At 44.2% G+C, this 19,660-nt stretch overlaps 2 protein-coding genes across 2 annotated transcripts in view; one reads left to right on the forward strand and one right to left on the reverse strand.

Moving 5' to 3' along the window:
- The window catches only part of ATF3 (activating transcription factor 3), a 36,884-nt gene extending 27,551 nt beyond the window's left edge, over nucleotides 1-9,333 (reverse strand). The window contains exon 1 of the mRNA XM_081186128.1: nucleotides 9,057-9,333. The gene's annotated coding sequence lies outside the window, so the exon portion shown is untranslated. The remainder of the gene's footprint in view (nucleotides 1-9,056) is intronic.
- A 2,989-nt stretch (nucleotides 9,334-12,322) lies between these two features.
- PACC1 (proton activated chloride channel 1) overlaps nucleotides 12,323-19,660 on the forward strand; it is an 84,895-nt gene continuing 77,557 nt past the window's right edge. Inside the window, exon 1 of the mRNA XM_081186101.1 lies at nucleotides 12,323-13,163. The gene's annotated coding sequence lies outside the window, so the exon portion shown is untranslated. The remainder of the gene's footprint in view (nucleotides 13,164-19,660) is intronic.

Genomic DNA, 19,660 nt, shown 5'->3' on the forward strand with positions numbered 1-19,660 from the left:
TTTATTTTTTCATACAAACAAAAGTGATTGAATGGGAAGTAACTTTCTTGTTTGGTCATCTTTTGTGTTACAATAAATTTCTGTCCCAGGCACACTTTCCTAATAGCAAGCAAGGTCCATCGGACACAGTGGGACTTACTGGGCACGTAAGATTGTTGTTAACCAAGAAATTATTACAGAAACATAAAATTTATATGGAAATGTTTGAACTGTTATTATCCTCTGGGTTTGTGGAAGAGGTTTTCTGGTTTTCAAGAAGAAGGCGGCAAACTGAACGGGCCTGTTCTTTCCCTGAAACTTTCCAGAGACTTTTTATCACATGGACTTTGGATATCTACATAGCAGTGGGATTAGTAAAATGGACTGCGATTACAACTTCAGAGCAGTTGTACGCTATTGGGTGATCCAGTCAACAATTGGCTAAAAAGTACTAATGCAATCAGGAGTTTCAGGGTGTGATATGTAAAAAGGTAATATTCTGAAATTCAACACATTTATCTGGAAGTAAACCCCGCTGAGCTGAGTGGGACTTTCTTCTGAGTAGGCATGCATAGGATTGCACTATAAGGGAAGCAAACTGTTTTGTTTTGTTTTTTAAAAAGAGACATTATGAATGAACATAAAAGATGCTATCCTTAAGTGTGTGGAGAAAAAAATATTAATGGGCTTGTGAAAGAGGTATAGTCATATATTTGTGTAAGACAGATTATACTGATATTAATTATACCTGCTAAAGAGATCCAACAAAGAAGCCTATCCAGGAAATAAATAGCATTGGGAAATGTAAATGCTAAGCACAGCTTTAAATGATGAATCAAATTGCAATTGCAGATTGAGGACACTTTTTGGGTGGGGAACGATTAAGGCTAGTTTGATTCTGGTATGTGGTTATAACAGGACGTGAAACAAAATACTAAAAATCACTTTTCCTTCTGAGAATGACTACTGCTTATGAAATTGTGAGTTATCATCTGCATCAGGCATGACCAAACATGGCCCTCCAGCTGTTTTGGGACTACAACTCCCATCTTCCCTAACTAACAGGATCGGTGGTCAGGGATGATGGGAATTGTAGTCCCAGAACAGCTGGAGGGCCAAGTTTGGCCATGCCTGATCTACATTCTGAGGATCTCAAAAAATCTGCTATATTTTGGTAATATGCAGATTTATTTGAAAAAAATAGTTGAAAAATTAATTGGTTTAATGGAAGGTGATCAGTTCAGGCAGTTGACAGCCCTAATAAATATACATAAGTATATTGTATAAGTATAAATATACATCAGTTTGACATCTCTGCCATAGATGCTTTCGATAAAGGGTATTCCTGTCCTAGGAGAGGGTGCAACTTGCCCCGTTTGCAGGATGCAAAAAGATTCTGCAGGACAGTTCTAGTTAGCTCTTGGAGAATTCAAATAAAATTTGCTAAAGAAGAGCAGGTTTTAAGAGCATTTGTTATTATTATTTTCTTTCACCATATCCTTCATAAATAACTATAGCAATATTATCAACACAGTGGGGGTGTCTTTCAATAGTGGTTATGTGATAATCTGACACAGAACATAAAAGATGGCAGGAAATTGAGGATCAAGCATGTCCTGAAATTTCACTTAGCTAAGACTCTTGCCTTTTCCTCCAGTTTCAAAGGCTGGGAGAGGGAAATGGACTGCCTTAACTTTCAGTTTCCTGGGTGTTTTATAGCTTTGCCATGAACATGTCCAGATAGGAATGAAAGAAGTGTGTGTGGAAAATAAAACAAACACGAGTTGGGTTCTACATCTGAAGATCAAAGATTTAATTGCAGGCTCTTTTCTCCTCTCCCCCCCCAAAAAAAGTGAGGGGACATGTGCATCTGCCCTGGTCCACAGCCTGAACTGATTAAACTGATGAAGCAGAGTGCAAGACTTTTGCCTACCTCAGCCTTGTAGTACCTTGATGGGGACAGTAATGTAGTTATTTCCTTTATAAATCGCTTCCCATGAAACATCATGAAGCAGTTCACCATAAAATCAACCAGAAAACCATGTATAAAAACCATTTGAAATCCAATGCAGACTCCAGATAGCCATCTCCACTTGAAAATTATCCTTGTGATGTGAAATACAGCGCACTGTTCCCTAGAGCAGTGGCGGGTTTATGGTCCATGGTGTTTTCTACACAGCCCTTTTTTGAGGGGTGCGGGTAAGGCTATTCCTTCATTTAAATAAATGTGACTTCCATCCAAAAAATACAACAGAGCTAAATGCTTAAAAATGAGGTAATAACACAGATAATTCCTCCCCCCCATTAGATTATTAAACAGTTCCTTTTGCTTGTGATGAGACACATATAGAGAGAGGAAGAAAGAAAGGAATGTGTCAGCAGTTGCCACACGACACGTCGGCCTGCATGGCATCACAGCTTCTACAGGTTAATCGGGGAGTAGGAGACATTTGAGAGTGGACACAACGTAATAAATTTAAACACGAGAATTTATCAAGGGCAATTCATTGTCATGTTTCAAATATCTTCTCTCAGTTAATTATGTTAATGACTGGGGGGGGGGGATCATCCACCACAAGGGGCCTACTTTTGTGCATATCTATAAATCCTCAACTGCCCTAGAGCTTCTGTGCCATGGGTTAGGCCGGCCTTCTCATCAGGCAGAGTGAGGCATCTGCCTCAGGTAGAGTATGTTGAGGATGGGGATGGAGACTTGATAGTCATCCTCCTGAGTGACCCCACCCATTCCCTTCTGTCGGAGGACCACCATGTGGCCTGCTCTGAGCATCCCACGGGAGGATATTGACCCATTACCAACCTTAAAGCATGATTCAGCTGCAACCTGGTCCACTTCAATACAGTAAGCTGAATTTTTGTGTGAGGGAAGGGGTTTTGTCCTTCTGCAAGCACAACATCTTGTGCCATCCCTACAGGAGCCTTGCGCTGGTCAGCTTGGAGACATCTCTTGCTTTGTTAACAGCCTTGAAACCATGGGGGTGGCTACAGATGCTTGCCTCCAAGGAGCAAAAGCTGGGGACGATTTTAATCGGGGGAAATTGTGTTGGAAAAAGGATAAGCTGAACCTCCTTCTCACAGCACCATGATCTTAACTAGGGATGGGGGGAGAAATTCAGTTTCGTTTGCATTTAAAGGCAAATATTACGGTAAATCCAAACCGAACCAACCTCAGAACCAAACTTGCCATCATTCAAAGCTTGCCCTTCCCCGAATTTTGTGACATGTTTTCCTTGTCTCATGCAAATGTCTGAATGACAGAAGCAGCGCTCTTGTTTCTTTTAAAAGTTCTCTGCCAGGGTCTAAAGAACCTGGTTCTTTGTTTTCAAGGGCGTTTAAGGCTCCTGTTACTCAGACAGTCGACTCCCCCTTTGCTTCGAAAACTGGCTTTGAAACTGAAAGGAGTTTTGAAAGCAGTTTGTATTGTGATCATGGCATTGAGGGGGAACATCCTTTGTTTAAGAGAAAATAGTATTAAAACCCCACTTGGCACAAACGAATTCTCCTTTTGACTCTCCTAGCAGCGCAGTCCTACGCATGTTTTACTACAAAGTCAGCTCCACTATGTACAATAGGGCTTGCTCCCTCCTGGGGGTGCATTTAGGATTGCAGTATTAATCCCCATCACTTTGACCCATATATTTTAAAAGGCAGCTTGGTTGCCCTCCTGCTTACTGCCGTCTTTTAGATATTTCTCAGCAATCATCATCATTATTCATTATGAATAATAGTGATTTTTCTAGCACCTGTAATTTGCAGGGAGCCTTTCGACCTTTCTTATCTTCAGCTCGGTTTAATTGTAGTTGCGCATTATTGTATGTGGTGTTTTTGCTTCGTGTGGGAGCAATTAAACCAAAATGAACAAGGTAAAGAAATGCCATAGAATTATTTGCAAATTAAAAGCGTGACAAATGTTTTCCAGTTTATGATAGCATAATAAGCAGAATGGTCACCAAGCACTGGTACATATTTGAAAGATGATACCCAGTCTTGCTTCTGTTAGTTTAAACCAGGGAACCAGGCAGAGGGTCTTCTCGGTAGTGGCGCCCGCCCTGTGGAATGCCCTCACCAGATGTCAAAGAAATAAACAACTATCTGGCTTTTAAAAGACATCTGAAGGCAGCCCTGTTTAGGGAAATTTTTAATGTTTGATCTTTTACTGTGTTTTTAATATCCTGTTGGAAGCCGCCCAGGGTGGCTGGGGAAACCCAGCCAGATGGGTGGGGTATTATTATGATTATTAATCATAATTACAAAGATGAAACTGGAGAAAAGGATATTAAAATGCATCTGCATATGTGCTGGACTCAGCCTACAATTTTCCATAGCTATGCAAAGCAGGATGTGTTGTTTTCAGGATCCCACATTTTAGTACTTCCTCAAGTGCCCTAGAATTGTCTCCCATCTGAGAGCTGGCAAGCAGCGGTGGCAGCAATTAGTGGATAATTTAGGGGGATGCAGCTGGCCTACTTTGCAGGGCAGTTGTGCAACAGCTGCACAAGGAAGAGTGTAAGCTCATACCAATAACAAATTTAGTTGGTCTCTAAGGTGCTACTGGAAGGGGGGAAATTATTTTGTTTTGACTACAGCAGACCAACACGGCTACCTACCTGTAACTGTTCTCATTTGCGTGAGAGAGGGTTACAGAAGTGCTTCCTCACCCCAAGATCTTATGGATTAGGAGAGGAGAAAAATGTGAGGCCCAAGGCTATAATTACTATGACTACACCAGGATTCTGGTTCTTGCACTCTAGATTTCAATTCTGTCCATAAGTTTTGAACACAGATAGTTTTACTGTATATCAAGGCTTCCATTCTCCAGCTGCTAAACTAGCAGCTGGTGTTTACTTTGGGCAGCTGATATGTACTTGTCTCTGATACATACACACACTCTCTCTCTCGCTTAGTTTGTGCATTACTCATAGTTTGAAAATCACTTTTGACTCCTGTAACGTAATTATGTTAATGTCAACTGAGTCACACAGAAACAGAAAGCTCTGTACATCAAGACTTGGTGTTGGTTTCTGAATACAGTGCACTCCTGTACACAGGAGGAGGGGACAAAATTGCCGGATTGTGAAAGTCATGCTAAATTACAAGCCGCGGCTCAGAGGGAAGGTTAATTTTAATTCAGGTTCACTGCAATTACCATTTTGAAAGGAAGCTCAAGCAACTTTTTTCCCATTGGAGGTAGATCGATTAAACAGCAGGGAAAGTTGGGACGCCTCCACCTTCTTGCCAAGCGATATTTGCAGAATAGGGTTCACAAACTGGCAAAGATAGGTACTGTATGCTTAAGCCCACGGATTTCAACAAGCAGAAGCCTGTCCAACTCTAGACTGCAATGTGGCTACACAGGCAGGACTATTCTTCATAATCAGCTATTGGTGCTGAGCAACACATTTCAATCCTAGGCACACTTACCTGGGAGGAACTCCCAAATAATGGAGCTTATTTCTGAGTAGACATGTGTAGGATTTCATTGCACAACAATGTATTAATTTAAACTAAACCTATTAATGTCAAGTAGTAGTTTAATGTCAAGTAGCTGGCTTTGGAAGATCTCTGAAATGTGCTAGACTGATACGTTTTTTGGTTCTGTAGTACAGTAAGCCTGCAACTTACGCAGGGTTCTGGGGATCGTGCCTGAAGGCAAAACCGCCTAAAGTAAACACACACTGGGTGCAGTGGTGGGTGGAATTGTCAAATACTTTTTTTCCTGGACACCCAACCCCTTTTCCATTTTCGGTTTTTTTATTTTGGGCAAGTGTGGAAAGCTGAATTCATCCATCACAGGGGCACAAGTTGTGGGCTTACTGCACGTTCTCCTCAGAAGGAAAATGAACATGTAAGGGTTGGTGTGTCTGGAGAAGTGGTGCGTATGAAACCCCATTATTTAAACTGCAGTATCCTGTGGAATAGATTGTCCCAGTAAATTGAACTATTTCTGAGTCACACGGTGTCAGTACTTTCTTTTAAATTGGTTTTTGTTAAAGATTTTCTGTGACACAAAGAAAACAAATAAACAAGGAAAATTGCATACAGCGTCTCCACTTTCAATTCCTAGAGTCATACAAATAAAGTATACTGCAACGAAGCTCTGGACCCTCTAATCTCTCACAATATAGGGCTGCCATATGTTAGAAACAGGGTCCGGGCAAAAATCGCTAAAATGTCCAGGAAAATCAGGTATGTAGATTTTGGTGAATTTCCTAAAAGCTCAACAACTTTGGTGTCTGGATTTTCACTTTTTGAAATACGGCAACCCTTTCACAATGCCAATAAAAATAAATAACTATATAAATAAAGGACCTACACATGAGACGCTGACACAAAAACCCTGCACAGACACTATGCAACAGAATGAAAAGATCATTATCCCATCTGCTGCAACCCTTTCCCTCCCTCCCTCTCTCCCCTCTCTTTCCCCCCAATGTCCATGGCAATACCGAACATAAATGCACAGTGTCCATACTTTTAAGGCAAAGACCTTTTCAGACCAATAGTTCCCTTCACAAACACACAGATAAACATGTCATGTTGTTGTTGTTGGCGGTGGTAAGCAAGTACATATTTTCTACATACAGAGATGGGTGTGTGAGCACAGTGGTACCTCAGGTTACAGACTCTTCAGGTTACAGACTCTGCTAACCCATAAATAGTACCTCAGGTTAAGAACTTTGCTTCAGGATGAGAACAGAAATCGTTCAGCGGCAGTGGGAAGCCCCATTAGCTAAAGTGGTACCTCAGGTTAAGAACAGTTTCAGGTTAAGAACGGACCTCCGGAAAAAATTAAGTTCTTAACCCGAGGTACCACTGTACATGTAGGAACTAGCCTCCTGCACAAAAGTAGGATTTACATTCACTGCTCCGCCTACTTTTGTTTCCAGCCCTAATCACCACTGGCATGTGGCCCCCAGAAGGCTGACAAGAAAGGAATGCGGCCCTTCAGCTGAAAAAAAAGTTCCTCTCTAAATGTAATAGCCATGAGGGTTGCCAGGCAGGATCAAAGCAGCAGAATCAGATTGGGAGATTTCTACCTGGCCCTACCACTCTGTTCCCAACTAAAAATCTCTTCATCTCCCCACCTACTGTTTGCATCAGGAAGGTGTCCTCCATTGGCACCAAAGGGTGTGTCCTTCCCTATGCAAACAGCAGTTGGGGGGGGGAGGAATTTTAAATAGGGCATTGGGAAGGAAAGAACTAAGCTCCCCCTCCGCACACACCGAGCTGTGCTTCAATTTCACTTGTCCATATACGTCAGATCTAAAACAACAGACTGTAACATGTTGAATGAGTAGCATTCTCCCTTACTGACAGATTCAGAAGAATAGTCATGTCTGCCAAACGTAAATGACTTAAGGTATGTTCATTATTAGTGGCTTGAAGCAAAATAAGGTCATTCTCTCCCTCTCAAGTCTTGGTTGCCATAGATCATGACCACACATCTCAAATTGGTCGCAATTAGACCATGCCAAATCACAAAACGCACCTGGATCCCCGGGAATTTTTAACACTGCAGAGAGAGCGAGAATGCTGTCACTGAAAGTGAGGGACATTTTGGGTTTCCATTACGGTTTTCCTCATTTATTTATTTTTATCCCACCATTCTCCAAGGAGAGCAACATGTTGTATATGGCTCTCTCCCTCCTCGTTTAATCCCCACAACAACCCTGCGAAGTACCGGTAGGTTAGGTCGAGAGGCAGTGATTGGTCAAGATCACCCAGTGAGCTTCTTGGCCAAGTGGGGATTTGAACCCTGGTCTTCTACATCCTTGCCTGGCACTTTAACCACTGTACCACACTGCCTCTGTTCACAGTCCTGCAGATTCCTCCACATTGTTTTCTAATCAGATTGAAGCTGGTTTGAGGAAGGAACATGTCCAGCAGCAGTATTTGTCACGGAACCATAGGATCAATATGGATTGTGGCTGTTGTGCGACGGTCGCGTTGAAAATTAGCAGTGGGAGCACACTGGATGTGGAGTACAGTAGACACCTGAGTTGTGAACATGATCCGTGCGGAATGCACATTCGCAACCAGCAGCGTTCGCAACCCGCAGCGACGCATCTGCACATGTGCAAAGTGTAATTTAGCGCTTCTGCGCATGAGTGACTGCCGCAACCCGGAAGTAACCTGTTCCAGTACTTCCAGGTATCGGTGGTCCGTAACCCACAAAAATGTAACCTGAAGCGTCTGTAACCTGAGCTTTGACTAATTGGAAAGGTGAGCATACCCATACAGAGATTTAAGAATGTGCTTCACTCGCTGCCACCAAAATCAGTGGTCCTTTTCACAAATTTCCGTAGGCTGAAATCCTAGACACACTTATTGGAGGGTACACACCATACATTTGAAGCACAGGACTTGCTCCAAAGAATCCTGGGAACCGTAGTTTGCCAAGGGTGCTTGGAATTGCAGCTCTGTGAAGTGTACGCTACAGTTCCCAGGTTTCTCTGGGGAAGCCATGTGCTTCAAATGAATGGTGTGTACACAGCCTAAGCTCCATTAGGCATAAGACTGCACACTAGAAATCTCTGTTCTCAACTGTGACACAGCTCAGATACAGAATATGTCTATTTGGTATTGGTGAAATAGCGGCATGCATATGTTCAGTGATATTTAGTTACCCCCAAAAAGCTCATTGATTTGGAAACTCCCTCCAGAGCATAAATTCCCACCCACCCACAGCAAAATGATTGATGCCCTGACACAAAGAAACATTGAACAAAAGCAAATTAAGCCACTTCAAACAGATATGTGGAAACTGTTGACCTTCACAGGTCCTGGGTGACACCCCCAGATGAATCTTGTGAATGCCCCTCCAAAACGCACGCGAGATACCCTCGTGAATATAGCTTTACAATCTAAACATGACCATCAGTGTTCATTTGCTAATTTCAGGAAAGGGGGGCAGGGGGGAAATGTCTATTTTCAGGCATTTGCAAAAGTAATCTGTGATGTTCAACATTCAATGTTCACCGTTAACAGTCCCAAGCACTGTTCACACACACACACACACACACACACACACACGTTTACATGGATGTATATAGTACTACCTGGGAAAGTTGAGAGATGAGCCAGTTCCAGACCTGAAGCAGCCCTGGGTCTCTGGGAAAGCTGAGCTTCTCTCTTTTAGCCTGACTCCTCATCTCTCTTTCAAACCTCTCCATCTGCTCCCTTAGCCAGAACCTCAGTTAATGACCTAAATCTCCTTTGCCCCCCAGGCACCCCCCAAGTAACCAACTGTTGTTACTAAATTAGGTGGGAATATGAAATCATAGCATAGGTGACTAATATGCGCCCTATAATTCTCCACTACCCATGATCTAAATATGAAGCAACCGCATCATCTCGACCTTACGAGTGCGTGAGGGGCTGTATTTCACAGTGATGCCCTTTGCTCAAAAGCTAACCTACTAGGGACAACATCTATCGTTCGAAACCGGTGAGACTGACATGAGTTCTAAATATTTTTGTGTGATCCTTTGCTCCTCTAACTACTTAAATCATTTTCTGCTTTTTAGTGTGTGGAAATTTACAGCCGGTGGCTCTTCCTTTACAATACAAAGACATGTCAAAAACAGCATTTAAAAAAAAAAAAACGGGGAGGGGGAATCACAATGTTTAGAAAAGAAAAAGTCATGTTCAATTACAAAACTAGTGATAAGGAAGTTATTCTTAAATAAGTGAGTTATGAAAGAGGCAGTGTGGTGTAGTGGTTAGAATGTTGAATCCTTAGGAACAGGAAGACATGAGTTCAAAGCCCCACAATCATGAGGTTCTCTATGTGATTTTGGACAAGGCAACTTACTCTGCCTAACCTACCTCTCAGGGTTGTTGTTGTGATGATGGAAGGGTGGGTGGGGAGGAAGAACCATATATGCCTCTCTGAACTCCCTGAAGGAAGAATGGGATATAAACAGTAATAAATCATAGAATCGTAGAGTTGGAAGGGACCCAAGGGTCATCTAGTCCAACCCCCCTGCAATGCAGCAATCTCAGCTAAAGCATCCGTGACAGATGGATGCAATACAAACAATTCTGGTTGCATTTTTAACACTTACGTTTCCAGAATCGGGAATGTCAATATTACATGTGCTTGTTGTGGTGTCTTCTTCTTCTGTTGCTCATCAGCATCTGGTATTCAGTGACCTGTCGTCTGAACATGTTGCACAGAGTCATCACAACTAGAATTGTCCCTGAATTTGTCTAGCCAGTTTGAAAAGTCCTCTAAGCTTATGACCAGTACAAGAGGGGAGGCTCACCTGGCAGTGGAACGGTCATTGCACACCTTCAGGCACCAGGCAAAAGCATTCTGTTAATCAGGCCTTTGGCTTTTAACTACCTATGACATTTTTGCCCCAGTGGGATGTTTCAACCTATTTTGTGTGTATGTGTGTGCCTGGTTTTAATGAATGTGTTTGTTTTTTTGCTTAAAATATCGTGAGCCACTTTGAGTTGCCATGGCAAAACAGTGACTTATTATTCTTATTCTTAATGTGGCAGCCAATCCCATAAAACAGGGATGGGAAACCTGTGGCTCTTGAGATGTCGGATTCCAATTCCCATCATCTCCAGCCAGCATGACCAATGGTCAGGGATTATGGGAGCTCTAGCTCAAAAACATCTGGAAGGTCACAGTTAATTAACTATATGCTGTGTGAAACAAAGTTTTTTAACAGCAGCATATAAACAGAAAAGCATCAGTTTGGGCTAGTCAAGAGGCCTTTGGGTTTTCTACTCATATGCAGCAAAGCCATGGCATGCTTATTTATTATGGTTATATCCTATCTTTATTCCAAGGATTTTAGGGAGTATTTTCCCTCATGCTCAGTCCTCATAACCACCCTAAGAGGTAGATTAGGCTGAGCAATATGGAGTGGCTGGCCCAAGGATGTCCAGTAAGCTTCATGGCTGAATAGGGAGTTGATCCCGTGTCTTCCTGGTCCATGTCCACCACACTAACCGCTGCACAAGAGTAACACTGGACTTAGGTGCCCCATGGGATTCTCTACTGCAAACGTCTGTGACACATTTGATTTCAACCATATTATATAAGCAAGCCCTTGAGTGGTTACACACACAATCCAGCATGACCAATGTATTCTTGGCATCATTCCCAATGTCAGTGGAGTTTTTGAGTTATTATGGAATGACGGTTACAACTTCCATCTACGTTGAACAATATTGCTTTCCTCTCACACACCACAGTATTACAGTGTGGGATAGGCACACAAATTCCATTTTAATTCAAATGGCCCTCATAAAATGAGAATGCAAGGGATCACATAATATGGATCTTAGGCTGGCTGTTCAGCTACCTCCAACTGGTATGAAGAACACTGTTATCAGAAAATGTAACAGGCTTTTTAGAAGTTAACACTAACCAATGTAGTTTGCAGCACAATCCTATACAAGTCTACTCAGAAGTAAGTCCCAAGGAATTCAATGGACCTTACTCCCAAGTAAGTGGATATAGGATTCTAGCCTTAGACTGCAAACAACAATTTGTGTTCCAGACAAACTATGGTTCCTATCATTTCCCCTTTCTTCTGCCTTCCCTGATAACTCCCATATACTATCACATTAACAATTATTTATATGCTGTCAGACTATTGGTGAATCTGGTTCAGTACGAACTACTTTGATTGGCAGCAGCTCTCCAAGGTTTCAGGTACAAGCTTTTCCGAGTCCTACCTGAAGACACCAATAACTGAATCTGAGACCTTCTGTATGCTAGACAGATGTTGGACCACTGAGCTACAGTCCTTCCCCTCTGAGGGTGGCAAGGCAACACCCCAAGCCATGGTTTGTTGGTTTGGGTTTCACATCAAACCATAGTATTCCCAAAGGGTGGAGTACAAAACAGTTTCAAACCATGGTTTCAGATCCTAGTTTGATTGCTGCATTTGCAACCTTATGGTGGAAGGTGCTTAAGAGCTTCTAAGTAGAGCACAGGCCTGGGAGTGTGGGGATCTGTGGACTTCCAGATATTTTGGCCTCCACATCTCTCTCGGCATGCCCAATGGTCAGGGAACTGTAGTCTAGGAACATCTGGAGGGCCACAGGTTCCCACACCAGGCACACAAGGACAGCGCATCCCTGTATTTTTTATCCAGCTACCAAACAATGGGGGCAGATGAAAGAGGAAGGCTGTTCACCTCAGGCTTGCATGTTTCCTAGAAGCATATGGCTGGCAACTATTGGAAAGAGAATGTGCAATTAAACTGGGGCCTTTGGTCAGATGCACAAGCCACTTGCGTCCATTGTAACCAGGCTCAGATTAGGCCAATAATCTACGTGGATTAAGGCTGTATTGTATGGTTACATTTCTATCCCACCGTTTCCCCAAGGAACTCAAGGCGGGGCCCAGTATTATCCCCACTCCTCTTTTCATCCTCACAACACCCCTGTGAGGTGGGTTAGAAATGAGGGGGCAGTGGCCGACCCAAGGTCAACCGCCGGGTTTCACGGCTTAGTAGGAATTTGAACTCTGTTCTCTCTCAGCTCCTAGGCCACCACTCTAACCACTACACCACACTGTCTCCCAGGAGGTCTCTCATCCAGGCACTGAACAGACCCAAGACCTGTAGTCATATCCTGTTGCTGTTTTTTAATAAATTTTAACAAGGCTGCTTTCGTTTTTCGCTTTAAAAAAGAAACTCTTCATTGGGCACGTCGTCTCCTTTAAAGGCTCCCGACTGCCGCTTCCTTCTGCATTCGGAACCCAGAGCGGAAGGGAAAAGGTCACTGTCCCTTTAAGGGCGCCGCACGCCAGCGAACATTCCAAGCTTTCCCCGTCCCTCTTTAGCGCGTCACCGGCATTCCGGGAAGAGGTCGGCGTCGGCCCCTCTCCGTCCTTGACAAGAGGGGCGGGCGGCGACTCGAAACAAAGAAATATTCGCGTCGCGGAACAGGAGAAAAGAGGATTCAGAGCGCCGTCGCTTGCGCCCGAGCGCTTTCTGAGCGCTACGGCAAGCGACGAGCCCCCTTGCCCATCCGCACTCCTCAGAACTGGCAGGCCCGCCGCCGGGTGATGACTCACGAGGGGGCGTGGCTGTAAAGCCCTGTTTCCTTCTCTCGCGCTATGACTCATCGTTGACCGCGGAAGCCCCCCGCGCACGCGCAGCAGTGCCGTCTATTTATAAACCGGCCCAAGGAGGGTGAGTGATGTCATGCAGGCGGCAGTTGGGCAGCGACCGAGATTCGGTCTCGCCCCGCCTGTTGCCTAGCGCCCTAGCGGTGTTTACTCTGCTGGGGGCCGCAGGTTGCCTGGCAACCGCGCCAGGCCGCATGAGAGCGGGAGGGCTGTGGAGGGGGGGGGACACCCCTTAAGCAAAGGCCGCTCAAGAGGGGGACGAAAAGAAATAGGCCCTTAAAACCCTTTAGGGTTTCTGCTCATGCCCAGGAACACGTCCCTCATGTTGTTGGTTTTATTTAGAGGGGTTTTTTGTCCTGCTTTTCAGCCCATAAAGAGTCCCAGGGTGGCTTACATATGTCAATAATAAGCATCATCATGCGTATTATATAACACATATATAGCTAGGTGTATTCTCCATGACAACTTTAAAGTTTCTTTTTAAATAGTCCCAGAGAGGAATAGTAAAGCAGGTTCATATAGTTGGGTTGGGATGAGGCACTGCATTCTAATTTATTGAAAAGTATAAAGTGAAGTTATTTATGCTGGGTCAAAGAGTTTCGCTTCTTTTTGCCCAAAATACAGTGGAATGTTGGATTAATGTGTTTTTTAGTATATTTTAGTATACTATGTTTCTAAAGAAATGTTAATATGAATGAGTTTTGGTATTATGTGTTAGGTTTATTTGTAATGGATGATTATGTGTGATTAAAAACCAATACAAAAATCAAAAAGTTCTGGGCCGATATCATGCCTTTAAACATATCTGTGCTGTGACCGCATTTGGAAGACACTGTATAATTCTGGTTGCCTCACCTTCCAAAGGATAAGGTAGAATTGGAAAGGGTTCAGAGAAGGTTAATCAAAATAATCAAGGGAATGGAGTGACTCTCTTAGCCATCATGGTGGCTATGATCAGCCTCCATGGCTAGAGACAGCAACACTACTGAATATTGCTGGAAACCACATGTTCGGATGCTGCTTTTGGGTTTTTTACAGGCAGTTGGATGGCCACTGAGAGAGCAGGGTGCTGGACTAGTTGGGCCATTGGCCTGATCAAGTAGGTTCCTCTTATGTTCTTATGATTGAGTTGCCTTGAATTAAGCCCTGGCAGCATTCTCTATGGGTGGAAAAACATGGTCATTGCGGCACACACTCAAAAATTATAACAGGTTTGGTTGTACCACGTGATGAATGTTTAAGATGGAATCCCAGTAGAATATTAAAATTTATTATTTATTACAACATTTTAAATCAGTATACATCTGTAAAAAGACATGAGAAATGGACCTTTAGGAAGGCAGGAAACGAAATGAAAGCTGAGGAACATGGGACCTGGGGTCAGATGAAGCAAGATTAGGAAAGAGGGATGATGAAACTGCAGGAAAAGGGAAAGAGCAGTGGCCCTAGGAAAGGAAGAGTGGAAGAAAAATTGATAGAGAAAGGAGCTAGGATGAATCTGATGAGAGTGAATCTTAGTTCCATTACTATCTCTGTCATTCAGAAAAGCAGCTGTAAAATATAAGTGGCCTGTGGCTCAGACAGATGTGTGAAATTCAAGAGAGAAATGTAGCTATTAATAGATACTGAAGGCATGAACTATATAAATAAACAAATTCAATTTGTCTGTTATTTTTCACTGTCAGCTTCCCCAGTGTTCTGTTCATGCTCAGCCCTCAAGCATCTCCAGCATTGTTTGGAGCCAATGGAATGGCTTGGTGCCTTGGTGGTGAGCCTTGCTGTTGATTTCACAAGGAGTATTTTTTGTGTATTTGATGTGCCACCTATAGTGACTTGAGACAATTGAATCTGGGCAGCCTTGCCACGCCCTCAAGGAATGGATAGGACATGGGATTTGTATGTAAGTGATTGGGATAGTGAAAGTCCGTTTTCGTAAAAGACAAGAAAGAAGTAATAATAAAGGTTCCTAGATTTACGTTTTTTATGGCTGTGTCCTGCTCTGTTGATGTCTTAGAGCTAGTTAGATCCTTCAGTATGGGGTTGGTTAATCCAGTGTTTCCCAACCAGTGTTCCGTGGCACACTAGTGTGCCGCGAGATGTTGCCTGGTGTGCCGCGGGAAAATTTTTTTTTTTAAAAAATTTTTAAGTCAAATTTTCGATTGGGGCGCCGTCACTAGATGACCCCTGGGGTTCCCTCCCTCCCTCCCGCTCTGCGCCTCCCTCCTCCTCCGGGGAGGCCCTTCCTGGCTTTCGGCCAAGGCTTGGCGGCTGCAACTCACTCACTCGCTCGCCCACCCGTCCCTCCATCCCTGCACCCGGCCTCTCCCCCTCCGTCCCCGGCGCGGGGGCTGCCGGGATCCGTAGTCCCCTCGCCCTTGGGCTCCATGCCCGTGCGGGGTGTGTGAACTACGTTTCCCGGCGGGCCGGGCGTTTTGTTTGAAGCGCTCTTCTCCCGGCCATGGAATGAGCGCAGCGGCGGCGGCCGGGCAGGCAGGGGCTCTTCCGCGCAGACCCCGCGCAGCCTGCCTGCGCCCCCGCGGAGATCGGGCAGCAGGATGGAGCCCGGGGATCCCCGCGGAGGCGGAGCGGCGGAGGCGGAGGCTGCCCCCCAGGTAGGGCTGCGTCGGGGGGGGGGTTATTTTTGCAATGCTGCATCCGCGCCGGAGGGGACGCATCGGACCGCGGGGAGACCCCTTGGCGGGCGTGCAAGGCAATGCATGCGTGCAGGCGTTGCATGGAGTGCAGTGCAATGCAATGGCAACGCGGCGCCCTGCATGCATGCATGCAACTTCCACCGGTGCTCCGGACTTGGCAGGTGAGGGGGGTCCCCAGTGGGCGGCAGAGAGAGCCGGGAGGGCGAAGGGGAGCCGGGGGGAGCAGCGCTGCTCCCCGAGCCAAGCCCGGGGGGAAACTTCGGCGTCGTTGCGCCGGGTGTTGGAAGCGGAGGCTGGCGGGGGCCCATCACCTGCAAAACCTGGTCGCCTCTCATATATTTCGTGCATTGCATTCATTGCCCACTTTCTCCTCCAAGGAGCTCCCGGGGCGCGCGTGGTTCTCCCCGTGTTATCCTCGCAACAACAGCCCTGCGAGGTGGGTCAGGCGAGTGGCCGAAGGGAGCACCCAGGGATTGTCCTGGCCAGGTGGGGTGATTTGAACCCTGCTCTCTGCCCGGTCTTCGTCCTCATTTAGCCCCCACATGTGCATGACTGTGCATGACTGAGGTTTTCCCCCCTCGTCTTGGCTATGGTGTGAGTCTGTCCTGTTAATTAATGGGGTTCTGCCTTCAGAGAAGATGAGCCAGCCCTCAAGGAGGTGATTATGTAATTTGCTAGCAATTCATGTCCCTCCCGGCGTGACGCTGCGCACTGACGTCACGGGGCTGTAATGGTGGTGTGCCTCGAGATTTTTTTCATGAAACAAGTGTGCCTTTGCCCAAAAAAGGTTGGGAAACACTGGGTTAATCAATTGTGCAAAACATGGAGCTCCGATGTCTTACTTTTATTCCCAGGATAGACTATAAAAGTAACAAATTATTTCTGAAAAGATTGATTTTTTAAAGAGTTAGAAGTAGGGGGGGAAATAGTGCTGCCAGTTTTTCCAATTGCTTTCTTTGGATGTGATTGTTAATTTTGCTTGATATATCGAGCTCTATAAATCTAAGTTTGTCGCCATGTCTTTAAATAATACATATTAACCACAAATGAATTGAAAACTACATTAGAACAGCAAGGCTTCTTGGTTAAGGGCTGTTCATTTTGCTTTTGACACTTTGTGGGGGCCTTTATTTGTCAATAAAAAACGCTAATGCTATGTAATAACATGTAAAATAGGTATATAAGAGATTTGTAATTCAGTAATAATAAAAGAGAAGTGCCCTATATTAAGGACATAGGATGAAATCCAGTGTGGTAGTTCCACTAATGGAATGGCTTTTGATCCAGTAGAAGTGTCTGGTAACAGAAAAGGAGAGGAGGATTCTCATGGATTTCAGCTATCTACTTAATCTGGAGGATCCCTCAACTGTCTGGAACAGGTTTTGTAGAGGGTCTGCAGTGGGAAGGGGGAAATAGAGAAAATTGCCTTCCTGCTTAACATCAGTGAATGGCTCTGTTAGATCAAAAGTTGTTCTGTGAGTGGGACAGCAGCCTTGGATTTCCTCCAACAGAGGCTGCTTTATACCCAGACAGACTGTTGATTCATGTAGGCAAAGAATTAAGGCTGCACTCCTTAACGTATGTCCTAGGGCGTGAGTACCATTGGACTTAATACTAAGTAAGAAATGCATAGAATTGCACTGCCAGTGTTACCAAATTAGTGATGAAGCCCCATACAAATTGTGTGACACTATTCAGCCCCTATGATACTGTGTAGCAAATCTCTCTTCAGACACCTGTTCAACCTTCATTCTTTTCTGTTGTCAAGAGCTGCAGTAGGGTTTGGTCCTCCAAGAAGAAATGTTGTTTTGGGAACATTTTCTTTTGGTTCCTTTATTTATGTGCCTGTGGGCAGGGGCTTGGAAGAGGAGAAGGAAAAGCTTCATTTTTCCACATGTAATATTATGGGATTGCCAAGTCCTAGGAGCTATTATGTTGATGTAATTGCCTCTTTCCTGTTCCTGGCTACATAAATAGAATGGACATTTGGATCACCCGTGATTCTTCTAATTTTAGTCCCTCTTTCTCAATTTTGTGACAAAAGACAGTGCTGATAAGATCTCTGAGAGTTTTCACGTGAGTCTCTCATTTCTTAGTTTCCAAGAGCAGAAAACTGGAGATCCACATGCTCATATCAGGAGCTGAAGTTGAACATTAACTTGAATCTTGCAGGCCAGCTCTTTTCCACTCTAGACAAAATGTGAGTCTACTGAAATCTACTGAGAATGTTTTTATTCCAGTAGCTATTCACGTGACAGAAGGTGAAGGACAGTGCAACAGTGGCCGAAACCAAACTGCAATCACTCAGAATGTAGAAATCCTGGGGTCTTATTAGCAGTTTTCTTTTTTAAAAAAATCTGAATGTGTTGTTGTACTTTCACAAAATCATTCTTATCAATTTCACCTGTATGAGTTTTCCTCGTAACTTTAAAAGGGCATGCATGTGTATCTGCACTGGAGCTGTTAAAAAGAAAAGGAAACACTGCTAAAATTGTTGCTTCACCACAGCGAAAAGAAAGAAGAATTGAATTGGTGAAATTAACAAGGCTTCCCAGTTTTCCCAAAGGGAAACGGGAGGGGCTGACCATCAGTACAGAAAGGCATTAATGTAACCAGCCATGTCATGATGGGACTATATCCAAGTACACTCATAGGGCAGCATGGGCAAACATCCAGTGTAGGCAATGAGGGCAGGGGAGGACAATGGCTTCTGCAGTAGCTGGAGGAGTGTCATGACCTTTAAAGAGGGGAAAGCTGAAGTTTTTAAAGGCCACTTGAACTGAAGTGAGGAAAGATTCCTCAACGATCATCAAAGTACTTCAAAATGTACATGTGTTTTCAGTTTAAACTACAGTACTGCCTCTTTAACTCATTGCAAGTTCACCTAAGGGCCAGACAATGGCTGCTATTGAATCTGACTGGGAATATAAGGGTTTACTTGAGCTTTGCACTTTGGCAGAGGAGTGCTGGCAATCCTTCTGAGTTCTCCCAAGTCCTACAGAACTCTACGCTAGCCTGCTTATTCAGAAAGCTGCTGTATTGGATTCCTGCTCCTTGTTTCATGCATCCAGCTACCTGCTGCCAGTCACCCTATGCTCCAGGCTGTTTCCTTTGAGCATTAAGTAGGCTCATGTAGGATTACAGCTTATAATATCTACTTCAACGTAAGCCCCATTGACTTCAATGGGACTTATTCCGGTCTGTGTGGATAGAATTTCATAAGCCACAGCACAAATGCATCAGCAAATGATCATGTATCATTGAAGGCAATGCTGTAAAACGGATGGGGAACCTGTCACCCTCCAGATATTGCTGGACCACAATTCCCACCATCCCTGATCATTGGACATACTGACCGGGCTGGTGGGAGTTGAAGTCTAATATCTGGAGAGCCACAGGTTCACCATCTTGCTATAAAACATTGTATGCACTAATTTGCCTCTCTTTTACCTACTGCTAATCTTAGTGCATTTGTTTTACAGTCCATGCTTCTTCCTCTAAACTCTTACATTAAGTTTTACTTTTTAAAAACAAAAAAACCAAAACAGTTTCCATTGCTCGATACACATGCACATTTGGTAAGGCTTGCCCAATAGGCAATATGACAAGATATTCAGGGTTGTACATGGTGACTTCTTCTGCACAAGAAATTTTCCAAGCGTAGCGATGACTATCTTTACCTATCTTAAAACGGTTTATAATTAAAGAAAATGGGACTGGCCCTAATAATAGAGGAGATGCTGGACAATGGCCAAAGGTCGAAGATATTTAAGAGTTTTGTGTGGATCAATTGTGGATAAATGTACAATCTCTCACATGCTGGGAAGCTGAGTTGTAACTAGGCACATATCACTGGATGTGGTGTGCGGTGTACATTCTCATGCTGTACTTGGTGTAGAATGAAGTG

This window comes from Podarcis bocagei (assembly GCF_964188305.1).
Source record: "Podarcis bocagei genome assembly, chromosome: 3".
NCBI lineage: Eukaryota > Metazoa > Chordata > Lepidosauria > Squamata > Lacertidae > Podarcis > Podarcis bocagei.